Source organism: Rhipicephalus microplus, chromosome 6, assembly GCF_043290135.1.
Source record: "Rhipicephalus microplus isolate Deutch F79 chromosome 6, USDA_Rmic, whole genome shotgun sequence".
Lineage (NCBI taxonomy): Eukaryota > Metazoa > Arthropoda > Arachnida > Ixodida > Ixodidae > Rhipicephalus > Rhipicephalus microplus.
Window position 1 is genome coordinate 85,483,718 of NC_134705.1, and position 19,678 is coordinate 85,503,395.

The window sequence follows — 19,678 nt, forward strand, 5'->3', positions numbered from 1 at the left end:
TCACATTTTGCGCAGTCATTTTTTTTTTTTTTTTTTTCCTTCCAGACTTTGGTGCTCGAGTTGGACATGTACACTATGCATCAGTTTTTAAAACAAGTGCTGTAGCATCCCTCGCGACATGGCTGATAATGTTCGCCGGCAAGCATTTGGTGTGACGTCATGGGCGCATAGAGAGTACGCATGCAAGCAAGCACGCGTGGCTTCGACCTCTGGGAAAAAGAAGGTTTCAGTTTTAACATGTTTGTAAGCGAAACTAGAAACTTCAAGCGGACTGGGGATAAAAGCAATGCCGTGAAGCCAGCGCTGCCGCTGTCGGTGCACAATGCTGGTTGTGCATGGGTGGACGTCGGAATTGCTTTGCTACTGTTTGCCCGGCTTTTGGCCAGAACTAAGTACGAGGTGTGAAAGAATGGATTTTAATTACGTGCTAATGAATTGCATCGCTTCTCGGCCTTTTGGCTAAGATCAAAGTGTAGTATTCAACGTCTGCCTCAAATATCGCCGCACACCCCGGAGCTGGAAGTCGACGAGGACGATCCTCATTCACAAGAAGGGCGACCGCGAGGACCCCACAAACTGGCGACCCATTGCCCTTGGTCGAACGATCGCCAAACTGTATGCCGGGTGTCTCACCACGCGGCTGCAGCGGTGGTTGGGCGACCATGCGGTACTGTCCAGGTGTCAGAAGGGCTTCCTGCCGCACGATGGGGTGTTCGAACACAACTTCGTGCTGCAGGGACGCCTGGACGACGCCAGGACGGGAGGTGGGGAGCTGTGCGTGGGGTTCCTCGACTACGCCAACGCCTTCGGCTCGGTCGCCCATGAGGCCCTCGTCGACGCCGTCCGCGGCGCCGGCGCGGGGGAGCCCTTCGCGGAGATCGTGGAGGAACTCTACCGCGCCAACACCACCTGCGTCGTGGCAGCTGACGGCACCACGGAGCCAATCGCCATCGGAGCGGGCCTACGCCAAGGCTGTCCCCTGAGCGGCCTGCTGTTCAACCTGGTGGTGGACCCCATCATTAGAGCGGTGCAGGGAGGCGATAGGCAACACAACATCCTTGCCTACGCCGATGATCTGACGCTGCTCGCCGGGGATCCCGCCACCTTGCAGCGCCGCCTCAACGTGGTGACGGCCCTTTCGGACCCGCTCGGGCTGCGACTGAAGCCTGCCAAGTGCCGCACCCTCCACCTGTCCGGGCGCTACCCGGTGGGCACACGGCCCACCACTTTCACCGTGGGGAGCGTCCCGGTCCCGGCACTGGCGGACTTCGAGGGGCACCGGTTCCTGGGGCGTCCTGTGGGGTTTCGGGTGCTACCGGACCAGACAACGGTCGACGAGGCCATCCATCTCGGCAGACGGCTGCTCTCCTCCATGCTCACCCCATGGCAGAGGCTGGATTCTATTAAAACATTTCTATATCCAGCCCTCAACTTCGCCATGCGGGTGGGCCTTGCCAGCAAAGGAGAGTGGCATCGCTTGGACGAGGAGCTTCGCCCGCTGATCAAGAAGACCCTGTACGTGCCGGCCAGAGCGTCAAACGAGTATGTGTACGGGAGCGCACATGCCGGCACTGCAGGGATCCCTCTTGCGGCGGAGCTCAGCGACATCTGCCGAGTGGACGGGGCCTTCAAGCTCCTGTCGTCGACCGATCTGGAGGTCCGGGAGCGAGCGAGGGAGGAGCTCAACCGGGTGGTGTCGAGGCGGCTGAGGCGACCGGCGGACACGGACGACACCGAGGCCTACCTCTCAGGCGAAACGGAGGGCGACTTCCGGCAGACTGCGACCCAGCTGCAGTCTGTCTGGACGGAGGCACGCAAAGCCTCCCGTCGCCTGTCCGTCGCCTGGGAGCTACTGGACCAGGGCGCCCGCATCACCTGCGGAGAGGCCACGGTGTCAGCGCGGAACCGGAACAAGCTGATCAAGATCCTTCGGGCCATCCTCAACCAGGACCGGGACCGTTCTCTCCAGGAGAAGCCGTCCCAGGGCAAGGCGATGGCGTGTGTAGCGGCGGACCCCGCCAGTTTCCACTTCATGAGGTCCGGCCGCTACACTCGCTTCAAGGAGTGGCGCTTCATTCATCGAGCCCGGCTGAATCTCCTCCCCCTGAACGGCACAAGAACGTGGGTGCCCGCAGCTGACAAGAGGTGCCGACGCTGCGGGTACGGGGAGGAGACCCTGCCGCACGTCCTCTGCCACTGCATGCGGCAGAGCCGGGCCATGACAGAGCGCCACAACGCCATCGTTGCGCGCCTCAAGAAGGCGGCCCTGGAGCGGTTCACCGTCATCGGGGAGAACCAGCAGGTCGGCGTCCCCGGCTTGCGACCCGACCTTGTCCTGGCCCGTGGTGAGGAAGCCCTGATCCTGGACGTCTGCTGTCCCTTCGACAACCGCATGCAGGCGTTCCAGGAGGCTCGGAGGGTCAAGGAGGAGAAGTACGCCCCTCTACAGCGTCATCTCCTCCAGCGGTTCCAGCGCGTCTCCGTCGACGCCATCGTAGTAGGCTGCCTCGGCTCGTGGGATCCGGCCAACGATCGTGTCTGCCGCAGGTTCTGCTCCAGGAGCTACCTGCGCACCATGAAAAGACTTTGCGTTTCAGACACGATCGCTGCCTCTACGGACATTTATCGTGGCCATATAGGCGTTTTGTAAATAGTTTTTTATTCGAGAAGCGATACCGCGTTTTTTATTGTTATACGCTTTTATTCATACTAACACCACTAACTCTTTTTTAGCCTTTTTGTTACCTGATTTTATTATATACACCTTTTATTACCGTTTCTTGTTCTGTTATATAACCATGTATGATGTTTGTGTACTAAGCATAATAAGAAATTCTGTTCTTATCAGCTTAATATCTGATACGGATCCTATTTGGATCCAAGATATTAAACTTATTTTTGTGATGCGGCGGAGTGCTTGAAGCTTGCTTCACCTCCGCCACGGGTTGGCCCGGTATTGCACTACCTCCGGGATCGGCCCACTCACCCCCTGCGGGGTGAGTTCGACAATAAATTCAATGATAGAAGGAGTGTTCGGATTTACCCATGATACCGGGGTAAACGGCGTGGGTGCGTCGAGTGTCCGAGACGGTGGCGGCACGCCGCCCCGGCTGACGCGGTATTCGCGGGCAGGGAGTGCGCTAGCTGTGTTTGCACTTACGATTGCTCTGGGAAAATAAATGTTTCCGTGTGTATTTCATATATGGAGGGTCTCTTTTATTTTGTTATGTTCACACGTACATACTCAAGTTTCTTATTTTTTTTAACATTCCTACTCATATCAATAAAACTATTGAGGAAATTATCATTACTGTTTCGGAGGAAAGCTAGAAGTGTGTATACGATGTGTATGCATGTGCGATGTGTATGTATGTATGTGTGTAGAAGTGTGTATGTATGTGCCAAGCTATTTCCGCTTTTCGAATTCACCCGTTTCGCAACGAAAAATAAAAAAGCCTCTAGAAAATGGGGTTTGGTTGGTGTTTCTGTTTACAGTTGCAGTGGCAAGCGAAGGCATTTTTATTTCACATCTTCACGCGGCGTCTGAACCTGAAGACGCGTGCTCTCGCCACGTCTACGCATCTACACTATTCCCCATCACAAATTAAAATCGCAAAGAACGCCACACGACCCACTCCGCACACACCTGCTGTACGGTGGAGCGGCAAAGCCCCGATGTGCTTTTCCTATGTCCACTGACCTTTGGGGTTTGACGTCCCAAAACCACCATATGATTATGGGAAAATTTCGACCACCTGGGGTTCTTTCACGTGCACCCTAATCTGAGCACAGGGAAATGCAGCCGCCGCGGCCGGGATTCGATCCCACCACCTGCGGGTCAGCAGCCGAGTACCTTACGGCCATCAGACCACCACGGCGGGCATCGCCTTGTTGATCAAACACTTCATTTCTGAACACCATCTCATACCAGCTCATCCACCGTTGGCTCTCGTTAATTACAACGAACATCCTCGCACGCTCACCTCAATGGAATTGCCAGTTGCTGGAAGTTCCAAGAAAATTGCGCACTAGACGTACGGACGCACCACGCACGTACCTGAAGCGACGTGGACCCCAGGACGCGTGAGATCACGCCCCGGGCGCGCTTTGCCTCCGTACCCACTCGTCACTCCTCACAGCTTCACTAAGCCGAGTATGTAGAAGTCGAAGAAGCAGAACAACAAACCAGCCAATCCCCCACAGTGGGTGTGAGCCACAAGTGAAGGTCAACAAAAACAAGCAACACCAGCGAGCGCAGTGACGAAGCTATCGTAATGGGGCGAAATAATCCACGAATATGGCTGCACGTTGACGCACGGTCGCATTTGTGCAACCACCCGTGTCTCCCGAAGACCGTCTGTCGCGAGTCTTCGACGAAAAGCGCAGGCGAGTACTTCTCCACTGATTTCCGCGACCACTTGACGACCGCCTTCGGCCGCCTCATGTCCGTCCGGCACGATCGACGGAGCGCCGCACCAGCGCCTCGTACACGCCACCATAGCACTCCTACCCCTCGGAATCAGCAAAACTTTGACTCGGACGTTTTCGACCACGACAGACAGAACCTGCCGGCCCGTTGAACGCTTGAACGACATCGCAGCGGCAAGTCGCACACTCACGTTCCGTCACCCTCTGCCACATGATCCTTCATTCACCGGCTTCACAACCCACGCGGTAGACGTTTCGCACGCATTCCCGGGTCTGCCTTTCACGGCAGGACCTTCGTCGACCTCGGTGCGGTGTTCCGCCACGTCGGAACTTGCAAGGCATATGTTGAGCGTGCTGAAGCAGCCAAAGGCACCACCTTTTTGCCGATGATTGTGGGCGTCGTTGCAGAGGCGTTGCTTGGGCAGCCGGCGTAGAAGCCATGTTGGATGGGTGACGTATTCACATTTTGCGCAGTCATTTTTTTTTTTTTTTTTCCTTCCAGACTTTGGTGCTCGAGTTGGACATGTACACTATGCATCAGTTTTTAAAACAAGTGCTGTAGCATCCCTCGCGACATGGCTGATAATGTTCGCCGGCAAGCATTTGGTGTGACGTCATGGGCGCATAGAGAGTACGCATGCAAGCAAGCACGCGTGGCTTCGACCTCTGGGAAAAAGAAGGTTTCAGTTTTAACATGTTTGTAAGCGAAACTAGAAACTTCAAGCGGACTGGGGATAAAAGCAATGCCGTGAAGCCAGCGCTGCCGCTGTCGGTGCACAATGCTGGTTGTGCATGGGTGGACGTCGGAATTGCTTTGCTACTGTTTGCCCGGCTTTTGGCCAGAACTAAGTACGAGGTGTGAAAGAATGGATTTTAATTACGTGCTAATGAATTGCATCGCTTCTCGGCCTTTTGGCTAAGATCAAAGTGTCGAGTTAGCTGTCTCTACGAGTCCTCGCGCGAGTCCCGGGGTCACGTCACGTCGGCGTCGGCCCCCGGGCCCTCTCGGAGTTCGAGTTCCAAAGCCAGTGCAAGCCCTTCGCCGCCGCCGCCTCGTGCACGCGGCTGCCACCCTTGGGTTTCGGGCCTTCCCGCCCGGAGACCCTCTACATGCCAGGTCAAGCCAGGCCCCCGGTCCGCCCCTGCTGCCCCGGAGCTCCTAGCTGCGACCCCTGCCACCACCAGACCTTAAGCGGCCCCCGCCTCGGCTGAGCCGCCGCATACCAGTGTGCAGCTCGTCTGCACGTCACGAGTCGTCCCAGAGCCTCGCCCCCCCCGGCAGCTTGCGGGATCCGCCTACCAGCATGGCCATGCCATTTGAGCTCCCGGTAAGGGAGAATTGTTTTATGTTCTCGGCGCCCGAGGGCGACGTCTCTGTTGACGATTTGATTGACGCGGTCGAAAGAACCGCCGGTGACGACAGTGTGTTTGTGCTCCAGCACATGGGGGGAGCAAAATTCCTAGTGTGCACGCGGAACGCCAGTCAGGCGACGAGGCTAATGGTGGCAGAGGGGTTCGAAGTTAACAGCGTGAAGGTGCCGGTAGAGGCAGTCGGGCCGCCGGTGACGTACGTGAACGTCTACCGTTATCCGGCTTTCCTGCCCGACGAGGTCCTCAGTAACGCTTTAGCCCAGTTTGGCAAGGTTAAGAGCATCTCCTTTGCCACCTTACCCTCTCGCCAGACTAAGTTGAACGGGGTCAGGTTAGTTAAGATAGAAATGAGCCGCCCCGTTCCTAACTTTTTGACAATCGCCGGGCACAGGGTAATGTGCGAATACCGGGGGATGCGGCGCGTGTGCGCGCGCTGTGGCGAGTCTGGGCATATGGCAACCGCGTGTACCACCGCCTATTGTAAACGATGTAGCACTTTCGGCCACGAGACGGAGGGTTGTAGTGCAGAATGTAAGCGCTGCGGTGGTCAGCACGGTACCGCGGAGTGCTTCCGCAGGCGCTCTTACGCGTCGGCAGCCCGCGGTTTCCCTTCCTTGCCTGACCGCGCTACAGCCCCTTCCCAGTTACGCAGCCCCGCTTCACCAAGGGCAGTTGGCTCCTCCTCGCGCCTGCAGGTGCTCTCGCCCAAGTCGTCATCCCCCACGACTACGAAGGCCCCCCTTTCTGAGGAGCGCGATACGAGCTCTGACCAGGTCACAGACAGCGGCGGAACTACCACCTTGACCGCAACGGTGGAGGAGACGCGGATGAAGGCTTCTACCGCGCCCGCCTCATCCTCCGACACGGAATCGAGCGATTTTGAAACCGTGTCGACTCCATCGTCACCCCTCGCGTCACCCGCACACCCGCTGGGCGAGGTTGTTTGCCAAAGTTTGCCTGTTGCACCGGAAGCGTCGCCCGATGCCCCTGTGCTGGATGCGGCAAGTTCCCCCGACCCGAAAGCACCCGCGAACGCGCTGGCCCCAGTGACCCCCGAGGACCTGAAACCCCAAGCCCAAGACCCCGCCCGGGACGAGGTACCCATAGTAAGCCGCGGGTTTTACATGCTTCCCGGCGATCGTGACGGCGACAGGACCACCCTTCTCCCTCCCTCCGTTCCCTCAGCGCTACGCCCAAATACGACGGCGGACCAATCGGCACCCGGCCGCGAGCAGCGAACCCGCTCGCGCTCCCGAAGGCGGAAAGACGACGTTGAGACCGCCCGCCACAGGACTCCTAGCAAGGAGCCAAGGCAGCGCCGACCCGGGCCTGAAGGGCGGAGCAGCGACAGCGATGCTCCCCCGCACGCAAAAGCGAAGAAGCTCGACACAAACAGCGCCGGCAAAGGGGAGCCCCCCCCCAAACCTGCTGGCCCCCAACATTGAGTATGCGCCCGATCTCTGCCCTCGCCGGCTGCGTAGCTTCCCTCTCCTCACCCGCTCTCTCGCAGCCTCCTCCTTTCTTTCGGCGCCGTATGTTTCCCCCTCTCCGTAGCGCCGGCGCGCGCTGCTTCCTCCTTTCCCCCTCCGCACTCCGTCTGTCGTTACGTCACGCTAGCCGATGACGCCACTGCGATTTGCAACTTGGAACGTTCGCGGGTTTCGCAACCGAGTCAAGCAAAGCGCTGTGGTGTCGTTCGCCAAGAACCAGGGCATCGACCTTCTGTTCGTGCAGGAAGCCAACTTTAGGACCCCTCTCGACGTGACCCTTTTCCGTCGTAACTGTCAGGTCGAAGGGTTTTTTTCCCTGACGAATGCCAAGGCGTGTGGCGTCGGCGTGATTTTCGTCTCGGGCCGTTACCGGGAAAAGGCGCATTGCGTGTTCGGAGCAGACGGACGAACCCTCCTACTCGACTTATTTATCGACGGGAGGAAGTTTCGATTCACTAACGTCTACGCACCCGTCACGCGTTCGGACACCAATCGGTTCTTCCGGGACCTGCACGCCTACCTTCTCGAGCCCCTTCCCCACGTGGTCCTCGGCGACTTTAACTGCGTCGTCGACACCACGAGGGATGTAAGAGGCCCGGGGCGCGGTGGCTCATCCTACCACGCCAAGGAGCTCACCAAGATTCTACGACACCTCATGCTCACGGACGCCTGGGTCCACCACCACGGTGATGACTTTGTACCAACCCGCACGTCAAGACACACAGAGAGCCGGCTAGACCGCATTTATGTTCCAGACATGCTACTTCCCCTTGTCATCTCGTGCGAGGTCCTCGCTCTGCCGAACACCCTGGTGAAGTCATCGGACCACGCCCCAGTGGTAGTAACCGTGAAAGCGAAGCCGGGTGCCCGGCGGCGTGACGCAGCCTGGCGCCTCGACCCCGTGATCTTGCAAGACGATGAGTGCGTCGCGCGCATTAGGTCTCGGCTGGAAAGTTCGCTCCTGGCTTCCCCCTGCGCATCCCCGGCCGATTGGGACGACCTGAAGGCGACGTGGCGGGAACTCCTGCAGCAGGAGGGTAGCGCACGGAAGAAGCGTTTAACAGCAAGACTGAATGAGATTCTACGCAGAATCCGGATCATCCAAAGTGCTGACGCTCTCACGACTTGCACTCGCGACTACTTGGACTCACTCATGGTCCAACACGACAGGCTGCTCAGTGCGACTGCCAAGGGAACCCGAGCGGCGCGAGCCGTCCCGGGCGATCCGTCGGACGCGGACTTGCGCGAGGTCAGTGGGAACGGGTCGCTGCGCATCTCGGAAGTGTTGCGCCCCGACGGCACACTTACTTCAGACCCGGCAGAGATTGAGGCCACATTTCGCGACCACTTCAAGGTGGCCTTTAGCGAACCCGACCCGAGCGAAGTGCAGCCCGACCCCGCCCTCGACAAGGCCTTATTCAAGAACCTCCGACGCCTCGAAGTCGACGAATGCGAGACCCTATGCGCTCCCGCTTCACTCGACGAACTCCGCCAGGCAATCAGGTCAATGTCGCCCAACTCGGCGCCAGGCATCGATGGCCTGACAGCGGGGTTCTACATGACCTTTTTTGACGTCCTTGGCCCCCCCCTTCTGCATATCGTCAACCTGGTACTGGGGGAGCGTGCAAAGCCGGCCTCCTTCGGTGCGGGACGGATCGTCCTGATCCTTAAAGACGGTGCGCCCCCGAACGACCCGTCATCTTGGCGCCCGATCACCCTACTTAATGTAGATTATAAGATCGTGGCGGCCATAGTAAACAACAGAACGAAGGTTTTCCTGCCGGACTTGATCGCTCCGCACCAGTCCTGCGCTGTCCCTGGCCGCTCTATGTACACCAACCTAACGTTGACCAGGGACGTGTTCGAGTATGCCTCCTACAAGCGAGTCGCTGGGGCCTTCCTCTCCCTGGACCAGGCTAAGGCCTTTGACAGGGTGAGGCACTCCTACCTGCTTGGAACGCTGGCCGAGTTTGGTTTCCCGGAAGAGTTCGTCGCGGTCATCGCGCTTCTTTACCAGGACCTGCAGTGCTGCGTAGCTGTGAACGGTGCCACGACCGACTCTTTCCCGTACACAAGAGGTATCAGGCAGGGGTGCCCGTTAGGCCCGACCCTTTTCGTCCTTTCCATCGAGCCACTCATAACATCTGTGGCCAGCGACGAACGCATCAGGGGCCTGCCACTAACGGGCCTGGAGGAGTTGAAGATCCTGGCCTTCGCGGACGACCTCTCACTCTTTCTAAGAGATGCACGCAGTCTCGTTCGCTTCCGCCAGGTATTCAGCACCTATGCCGCCGCATCGGGAGCAAGGCTAAACGAAGCCAAGAGTAAGGCCTTGCTCTTTGGCCCTTTTCCGGCTGAGGCTATTGGGACGATCGAGGCTGTCTCTGCTGTGAAAGTCCTGGGAGTGCTATTCACCTGCGAGGGTGTGGCGGCATCCACCTGGCGTAGAGTGATAGACAGGGCCCACCTACTTATTGAACGCGCCAAGCTCTCCGACCTTACCCTGCGTGACAAAGCCGTAGCGGTGAAGACCAGCATCTGCGCCCTCGCCTCCCACGTTAGCCGAGTGACCACCATGCCCACCAGAATTGCGAACCACCTCAACCAGCTCATAACAGCTTTTATGTGGGATGGCAACCCCCCGCCAGTCAAGCGCCACCTTCTGCAGCTCGCACCGAGCGAGGGAGGACTTGGCCTCCCCCATGTCCAGACCACGAGCAAGATCCTCGCCTTGAAGACCGCCCGTGCGCTAGCGCAGAAGAGCGACTATGCGGGCAGGGGTTTACTCCTCTACTGGAGCAGCGTGGGCAACGACTGGCTTGAAGCGGGTGGTCACTCCGGACCCTTTGCCGAGTCGCCCTCCCCCTTTTATAGGGTGGCGGCAGCGACTATGCGTATGCTCGCAAAGGAGGTCCCTGGATGCGAGATCGAGTCCGACCCGCCAGCCAGACTGGTCGAGACACTCACGGCCCACCAGCTCGACGAAGACGACAAGCGACGTGCTAGGCGAGCGATGCGAGAAATCGCTACGTTCAGCCGAGACACCCCCCGTGAGGTCCAAGACTTCCTTTGGAAACGGGCGTGGAACGTCCTCCCCACGAGGCAAAGGTTACACCATTTCGGTATCGTTCCCGACGCCCGCTGCCCGAACTGCCGAGAGACAGAAACACAAGACCACGCGCTCCTAAACTGCCCTGCTGCGAGACCCGTATGGCGCATGATTGCGCAGTGCTTCGGCATCCGCCCTCCGCCAAACCACAGACGCAACAAGGGCACCTTCGCGCGAGTGGTCTTCGCCCTCACTCTCTTTGTGATATGGCAGCGCCGTTCGCTAGCAGAAGCGAGGAGGAAGCCCGTTAGAGCCGCGTACCCCACAGTGAGCCGAATCAAGCGATTGGTGTGGGCGCACCTCTCGGAGGAGTTGGAGGCTAGTGGCGAGGAATCCTTCCTCCGGCGCTGGCACACCAGATTTTTCTTCCTGCGCAATGGTAAATTAGTGTCCCCCCTAATCCCCTATTAACTACCCCCCAACTCTGTAACCAAGCGGGGCCACCCCCCCCCCCCCTTATAGCACAAGCACAGACATGTAGCCCTTCCCTCGGTCGTAGTTACACTGATATTAAGGCGTGCTCCATGCACGAGGTATCTTCTGGCCCCCCCTGTTAACCGCCCCCCCCCCCCCCCCCGTAGTGTTTATGTTTGTTTGCGGGAGCGCCGCTTATCTTTGTATAAAGTTTCTTTTCGGCATGTAAATACGTAATAGATCATGTGCTTTCATTTCACTGTATCCATTGTCTATGTAAATAGGTTTTGTATATTATATGATTTACTGTACAATACAACTGTGTTCTTCTTGTGCCCAAATTGGGTCAAGTGCTGTCTTGAGTGTCATTACAGCCGAATTCCTGGCTGGGTATTTGTAAATATTTCTGTTCTGTTGCCGAATGTGTTGAGAGTCTAAATAAACTTCTCTTTGTTGTAGTATCTGTTCTTATCAGCTTAATATCTGATACGGATCCTATTTGGATCCAAGATATTAAACTTATTTTTGTGATGCGGCGGAGTGCTTGAAGCTTGCTTCACCTCCGCCACGGGTTGGCCCGGTATTGCACTACCTCCGGGATCGGCCCACTCACCCCCTGCGGGGTGAGTTCGACAATAAATTCAATGATAGAAGGAGTGTTCGGATTTACCCATGATACCGGGGTAAACGGCGTGGGTGCGTCGAGTGTCCGAGACGGTGGCGGCACGCCGCCCCGGCTGACGCGGTATTCGCGGGCAGGGAGTGCGCTAGCTGTGTTTGCACTTACGATTGCTCTGGGAAAATAAATGTTTCCGTGTGTATTTCATATATGGAGGGTCTCTTTTATTTTGTTATGTTCACACGTACATACTCAAGTTTCTTATTTTTTTTAACATTCCTACTCATATCAATAAAACTATTGAGGAAATTATCATTACTGTTTCGGAGGAAAGCTAGAAGTGTGTATACGATGTGTATGCATGTGCGATGTGTATGTATGTATGTGTGTAGAAGTGTGTATGTATGTGCCAAGCTATTTCCGCTTTTCGAATTCACCCGTTTCGCAACGAAAAATAAAAAAGCCTCTAGAAAATGGGGTTTGGTTGGTGTTTCTGTTTACAGTTGCAGTGGCAAGCGAAGGCATTTTTATTTCACATCTTCACGCGGCGTCTGAACCTGAAGACGCGTGCTCTCGCCACGTCTACGCATCTACACTATTCCCCATCACAAATTAAAATCGCAAAGAACGCCACACGACCCACTCCGCACACACCTGCTGTACGGTGGAGCGGCAAAGCCCCGATGTGCTTTTCCTATGTCCACTGACCTTTGGGGTTTGACGTCCCAAAACCACCATATGATTATGGGAAAATTTCGACCACCTGGGGTTCTTTCACGTGCACCCTAATCTGAGCACAGGGAAATGCAGCCGCCGCGGCCGGGATTCGATCCCACCACCTGCGGGTCAGCAGCCGAGTACCTTACGGCCATCAGACCACCACGGCGGGCATCGCCTTGTTGATCAAACACTTCATTTCTGAACACCATCTCATACCAGCTCATCCACCGTTGGCTCTCGTTAATTACAACGAACATCCTCGCACGCTCACCTCAATGGAATTGCCAGTTGCTGGAAGTTCCAAGAAAATTGCGCACTAGACGTACGGACGCACCACGCACGTACCTGAAGCGACGTGGACCCCAGGACGCGTGAGATCACGCCCCGGGCGCGCTTTGCCTCCGTACCCACTCGTCACTCCTCACAGCTTCACTAAGCCGAGTATGTAGAAGTCGAAGAAGCAGAACAACAAACCAGCCAATCCCCCACAGTGGGTGTGAGCCACAAGTGAAGGTCAACAAAAACAAGCAACACCAGCGAGCGCAGTGACGAAGCTATCGTAATGGGGCGAAATAATCCACGAATATGGCTGCACGTTGACGCACGGTCGCATTTGTGCAACCACCCGTGTCTCCCGAAGACCGTCTGTCGCGAGTCTTCGACGAAAAGCGCAGGCGAGTACTTCTCCACTGATTTCCGCGACCACTTGACGACCGCCTTCGGCCGCCTCATGTCCGTCCGGCACGATCGACGGAGCGCCGCACCAGCGCCTCGTACACGCCACCATAGCACTCCTACCCCTCGGAATCAGCAAAACTTTGACTCGGACGTTTTCGACCACGACAGACAGAACCTGCCGGCCCGTTGAACGCTTGAACGACATCGCAGCGGCAAGTCGCACACTCACGTTCCGTCACCCTCTGCCACATGATCCTTCATTCACCGGCTTCACAACCCACGCGGTAGACGTTTCGCACGCATTCCCGGGTCTGCCTTTCACGGCAGGACCTTCGTCGACCTCGGTGCGGTGTTCCGCCACGTCGGAACTTGCAAGGCATATGTTGAGCGTGCTGAAGCAGCCAAAGGCACCACCTTTTTGCCGATGATTGTGGGCGTCGTTGCAGAGGCGTTGCTTGGGCAGCCGGCGTAGAAGCCATGTTGGATGGGTGACGTATTCACATTTTGCGCAGTCATTTTTTTTTTTTTTTTTTTCCTTCCAGACTTTGGTGCTCGAGTTGGACATGTACACTATGCATCAGTTTTTAAAACAAGTGCTGTAGCATCCCTCGCGACATGGCTGATAATGTTCGCCGGCAAGCATTTGGTGTGACGTCATGGGCGCATAGAGAGTACGCATGCAAGCAAGCACGCGTGGCTTCGACCTCTGGGAAAAAGAAGGTTTCAGTTTTAACATGTTTGTAAGCGAAACTAGAAACTTCAAGCGGACTGGGGATAAAAGCAATGCCGTGAAGCCAGCGCTGCCGCTGTCGGTGCACAATGCTGGTTGTGCATGGGTGGACGTCGGAATTGCTTTGCTACTGTTTGCCCGGCTTTTGGCCAGAACTAAGTACGAGGTGTGAAAGAATGGATTTTAATTACGTGCTAATGAATTGCATCGCTTCTCGGCCTTTTGGCTAAGATCAAAGTGTCGAGTTAGCTGTCTCTACGAGTCCTCGCGCGAGTCCCGGGGTCACGTCACGTCGGCGTCGGCCCCCGGGCCCTCTCGGAGTCGAGTTCCAAAGCCAGTGCAAGCCCTTCGCCGCCGCCGCCTCGTGCACGCGGCTGCCACCCTTGGGTTTCGGGCCTTCCCGCCCGGAGACCCTCTACATGCCAGGTCAAGCCAGGCCCCCGGTCCGCCCCTGCTGCCCCGGAGCTCCTAGCTGCGACCCCTGCCACCACCAGACCTTAAGCGGCCCCCGCCTCGGCTGAGCCGCCGCATACCAGTGTGCAGCTCGTCTGCACGTCACGAGTCGTCCCAGAGCCTCGCCCCCCCCGGCAGCTTGCGGGATCCGCCTACCAGCATGGCCATGCCATTTGAGCTCCCGGTAAGGGAGAATTGTTTTATGTTCTCGGCGCCCGAGGGCGACGTTTCTGTTGACGATTTGATTGACGCGGTCGAAAGAACCGCCGGTGACGACAGTGTGTTTGTGCTCCAGCACATGGGGGGAGCAAAATTCCTAGTGTGCACGCGGAACGCCAGTCAGGCGACGAGGCTAATGGTGGCAGAGGGGTTCGAAGTTAACAGCGTGAAGGTGCCGGTAGAGGCAGTCGGGCCGCCGGTGACGTACGTGAACGTCTACCGTTATCCGGCTTTCCTGCCCGACGAGGTCCTCAGTAACGCTTTAGCCCAGTTTGGCAAGGTTAAGAGCATCTCCTTTGCCACCTTACCCTCTCGCCAGACTAAGTTGAACGGGGTCAGGTTAGTTAAGATAGAAATGAGCCGCCCCGTTCCTAACTTTTTGACAATCGCTGGGCACAGAGTAATGTGCGAATACCGGGGGATGCGGCGCGTGTGCGCGCGCTGTGGCGAGTCTGGGCATATGGCAACCGCGTGTACCACCGCCTATTGTAAACGATGTAGCTCTTTCGGCCACGAGACGGAGGGTTGTAGTGCAGAATGTAAGCGCTGCGGTGGTCAGCACGGTACCGCGGAGTGCTTCCGCAGGCGCTCTTACGCGTCGGCAGCCCGCGGTTTCCCTTCCTTGCCTGACCGCGCTACAGCCCCTTCCCAGTTACGCAGCCCCGCTTCACCAAGGGCAGTTGGCTCCTCCTCGCGCCTGCAGGTGCTCTCGCCCAAGTCGTCATCCCCCACGACTACGAAGGGCCCCCTTTCTGAGGAGCGCGATACGAGCTCTGACCAGGTCACAGACAGCGGCGGAACTACCACCTTGACCGCAACGGTGGAGGAGACGCGGATGAAGGCTTCTACCGCGCCCGCCTCATCCTCCGACACGGAATCGAGCGATTTTGGAACCGTGTCGACTCCATCGTCACCCCTCGCGTCACCCGCACACCCGCTGGGCGAGGTTGTTTGCCAAAGTTTGCCTGTTGCACCGGAAGCGTCGCCCGATGCCCCTGTGCTGGATGCGGCAAGTTCCCCCGACCCGAAAGCACCCGCGAACGCGCTGGCCCCAGTGACCCCCGAGGACCTGAAACCCCAAGCCCAAGACCCCGCCCGGGACGAGGTACCCATAGTAAGCCGCGGGTTTTACATGCTTCCCGGCGATCGAGACGGCGACAGGACCACCCTTCTCCCTCCCTCCGTTCCCTCAGCGCTACGCCCAAATACGACGGCGGACCAATCGGCACCCGGCCGCGAGCAGCGAACCCGCTCGCGCTCCCGAAGGCGGAAAGACGACGTTGAGACCGCCCGCCACAGGACTCCTAGCAAGGAGCCAAGGCAGCGCCGACCCGGGCCTGAAGGGCGGAGCAGCGACAGCGATGCTCCCCCGCACGCAAAAGCGAAGAAGCTCGACACAAACAGCGCCGGCAAAGGGGAGCCCCCCCCCAAACCTGCTGGCCCCCAACATTGAGTATGCGCCCGATCTCTGCCCTCGCCGGCTGCGTAGCTTCCCTCTCCTCACCCGCTCTCTCGCAGCCTCCTCCTTTCTTTCGGCGCCGTATGTTTCCCCCTCTCCGTAGCGCCGGCGCGCGCTGCTTCCTCCTTTCCCCCTCCGCACTCCGTCTGTCGTTACGTCACGCTAGCCGATGACGCCACTGCGATTTGCAACTTGGAACGTTCGCGGGTTTCGCAACCGAGTCAAGCAAAGCGCTGTGGTGTCGTTCGCCAAGAACCAGGGCATCGACCTTCTGTTCGTGCAGGAAGCCAACTTTAGGACCCCTCTCGACGTGACCCTTTTCCGTCGTAACTGTCAGGTCGAAGGGTTTTTTTCCCTGACGAATGCCAAGGCGTGTGGCGTCGGCGTGATTTTCGTCTCGGGCCGTTACCGGGAAAAGGCGCATTGCGTGTTCGGAGCAGACGGACGAACCCTCCTACTCGACTTATTTATCGACGGGAGGAAGTTTCGATTCACTAACGTCTACGCACCCGTCACGCGTTCGGACACCAATCGGTTCTTCCGGGACCTGCACGCTTACCTTCTCGAGCCCCTTCCCCACGTGGTCCTCGGCGACTTTAACTGCGTCGTCGACACCACGAGGGATGTAAGAGGCCCGGGGCGCGGTGGCTCATCCTACCACGCCAAGGAGCTCACCAAGATTCTACGACACCTCATGCTCACGGACGCCTGGGTCCACCACCACGGTGATGACTTTGTACCAACCCGCACGTCAAGACACACAGAGAGCCGGCTAGACCGCATTTATGTCCCAGACATGCTGCTTCCCCTTGTCATCTCGTGCGAGGTCCTCGCTCTGCCGAACACCCTGGTGAAGTCATCGGACCACGCCCCAGTGGTAGTAACCGTGAAAGCGAAGCCGGGTGCCCGGCGGCGCGACGCAGCCTGGCGCCTCGACCCCGTGATCTTGCAAGACGATGAGTGCGTCGCGCGCATTAGGTCTCGGCTGGAAAGTTCGCTCCTGGCTTCCCCCTGCGCATCCCCGGCCGATTGGGACGACCTGAAGGCGACGTGGCGGGAACTCCTGCAGCAGGAGGGTAGCGCACGGAAGAAGCGTTTAACAGCAAGACTGAATGAGATCCTACGCAGAATCCGGATTATCCAAAGTGCTGACGCTCTCACGACTTGCACTCGCGACTACTTGGACTCACTCATGGTCCAACACGACAGGCTGCTCAGTGCGACCGCCAAGGGAACCCGAGCGGCGCGAGCCGTCCCGGGCGATCCGTCGGACGCGGACTTGCGCGAGGTCAGTGGGAACGGGTCGCTGCGCATCTCGGAAGTGTTGCGCCCCGACGGCACACTTACTTCAGACCCGGTAGAGATCGAGGCCACATTTCGCGACCACTTCAAGGTGGCCTTTAGCGAACCCGACCCGAGCGAAGTGCAGCCCGACCCCGCCCTCGACAAGGCCTTATTCAAGAACCTCCGACGCCTCGAAGTCGACGAATGCGAGACCCTATGCGCTCCCGCTTCACTCGACGAACTCCGCCAGGCAATCAGGTCAATGTCGCCCAACTCGGCGCCAGGCATCGATGGCCTGACAGCGGGGTTCTACATGACCTTTTTTGACGTCCTTGGCGCCCCCCTTCTGCATATCGTCAACCTGGTACTGGGGGAGCGTGCAAAGCCGGCCTCCTTCGGTGCGGGACGGATCGTCCTGATCCTTAAAGACGGTGCGCCCCCGAACGACCCGTCATCTTGGCGCCCGATCACCCTACTTAATGTAGATTATAAGATCGTGGCGGCCATAGTAAACAACAGAACGAAGGTTTTCCTGCCGGACTTGATCGCTCCGCACCAGTCCTGCGCTGTCCCTGGCCGCTCTATGTACACCAACCTAACGTTGACCAGGGATGTGTTCGAGTATGCCTCCTACAAGCGAGTCGCTGGGGCCTTCCTCTCCCTGGACCAGGCTAAGGCCTTTGACAGGGTGAGGCACTCCTACCTGCTTGGAACGCTGGCCGAGTTTGGTTTCCCGGAAGAGTTCGTCGCGGTCATCGCGCTTCTTTACCAGGACCTGCAGTGCTGCGTAGCTGTGAACGGTGCCACGACCGACTCTTTCCCGTACACAAGAGGTATCAGGCAGGGGTGCCCGTTAGGCCCGACCCTTTTCGTCCTTTCCATCGAGCCACTCATAACATCTGTGGCCAGCGATGAACGCATCAGGGGCCTGCCACTAACGGGCCTGGAGGAGTTGAAGATCCTGGCCTTCGCGGACGACCTCTCACTCTTTCTAAGAGATGCACGCAGTCTCGTTCGCTTCCGCCAGGTATTCAGCACCTATGCCGCCGCATCGGGAGCAAGGCTAAACGAAGCCAAGAGTAAGGCCTTGCTCTTTGGCCCTTTTCCGGCTGAGGCTATTGGGACGATCGAGGCTGTCTCTGCTGTGAAAGTCCTGGGAGTGCTATTCACCTGCGAGGGTGTGGCGGCATCCACCTGGCGTAGAGTGATAGACAGGGCCCACCTACTTATTGAACGCGCCAAGCTCTCCGACCTTACCCTGCGTGACAAAGCCGTAGCGGTGAAGACCAGCATCTGCGCCCTCGCCTCCCACGTTAGCCGAGTGACCACCATGCCCACCAGAATTGCGAACCACCTCAACCAGCTCATAACAGCTTTTATGTGGGATGGCAACCCCCCGCCAGTCAAGCGCCACCTTCTGCAGCTCGCACCGAGCGAGGGAGGACTTGGCCTCCCCCATGTCCAGACCACGAGCAAGATCCTCGCCTTGAAGACCGCCCGTGCGCTAGCGCAGAAGAGCGACTATGCGGGCAGGGGTTTACTCCTCTACTGGAGCAGCGCGGGCAACGACTGGCTTGAAGCGGGTGGCCACTCCGGACCCTTGGCCGAGTCGCCCTCCCCCTTTTATAGGGTGGCGGCAGCGACTATGCGTATGCTCGCAAAGGAGGTCCCTGGATGCGAGATCGAGTCCGACCCGCCAGCCAGACTGGTCGAGACACTCACGGCCCACCAGCTCGACGAAGACGACAAGCGACGTGCCAGGCGAGCGATGCGAGAAATCGCCACGTTCAGTCGAGACACCCCCCGCGAGGTCCAAGACTTCCTTTGGAAACGGGCGTGGAACGTCCTCCCCACGAGGCAAAGGTTACACCATTTCGGTATCGTTCCCGACGCCCGCTGCCCGAACTGCCGAGAGACAGAAACACAAGACCACGCGCTCCTAAACTGCCCTGCTGCGAGACCCGTATGGCGCATGATTGCGCAGTGCTTCGGCATCCGCCCTCCGCCAAACCACAGACGCAACAAGGGCACCTTCGCGCGAGTGGTCTTCGCCCTCACTCTCTTTGTGATATGGCAGCGCCGTTCGCTAGCAGAAGCGAGGAGGAAGCCCGTTAGAGCCGCGTACCCCACAGTGAGCCGAATCAAGCGATTGGTGTGGGCGCACCTCTCGGAGGAGTTGGAGGCTAGTGGCGAGGAATCCTTCCTCCGGCGCTGGCACACCAGATTTTTCTTCCTGCGCAATGGTAAATTAGTGTCCCCCCTAATCCCCTATTAACTACCCCCCCAACTCTGTAACCAAGCGGGGCCACCCCCCCCCCCCCCTTATAGCACAAGCACAGACATGTAGCCCTTCCCTCGGTCGTAGTTACACTGATATTAAGGCGTGCTCCATGCACGAGGTTTCTTCTGGCCCCCCCCTGTTAACCGCCCCCCCCCCCCGTAGTGTTTATGTTTGTTTGCGGGAGTGCCGCTTATCTTTGTATAAAGTTTCCTTTCGGCATGTAAATACGTAATAGATCATGTGCTTTCATTTCACTGTATCCATTGTTTATGTAAATAGGTTTTTGTATATTATATGATTTACTGTACAATACAGCTGTGTTCTTCTTGTGCCCAAATTGGGTCAAGTGCTGTTTTGAGTGTCATTACAGCCGAATTCCTGGCTGAGTATTTGTAAATATTTCTGTTCTGTTGCCGAATGTGT

The 19,678-nt window shown here is 57.8% G+C and overlaps 1 protein-coding gene and 2 pseudogenes across 1 annotated transcript in view; all 3 read left to right on the forward strand.

Annotated features, from left to right (window-relative positions):
* The window catches only part of LOC119168652 (uncharacterized), a 293,472-nt gene that overhangs the window by 23,348 nt on the left and 250,446 nt on the right, over positions 1-19,678 (forward strand). The gene's annotated exons all lie outside the window — the stretch shown is intronic.
* Positions 2,773-2,987, forward strand: LOC142766390 (U2 spliceosomal RNA; annotated as a pseudogene).
* Positions 11,255-11,426, forward strand: LOC142766227 (U2 spliceosomal RNA; annotated as a pseudogene).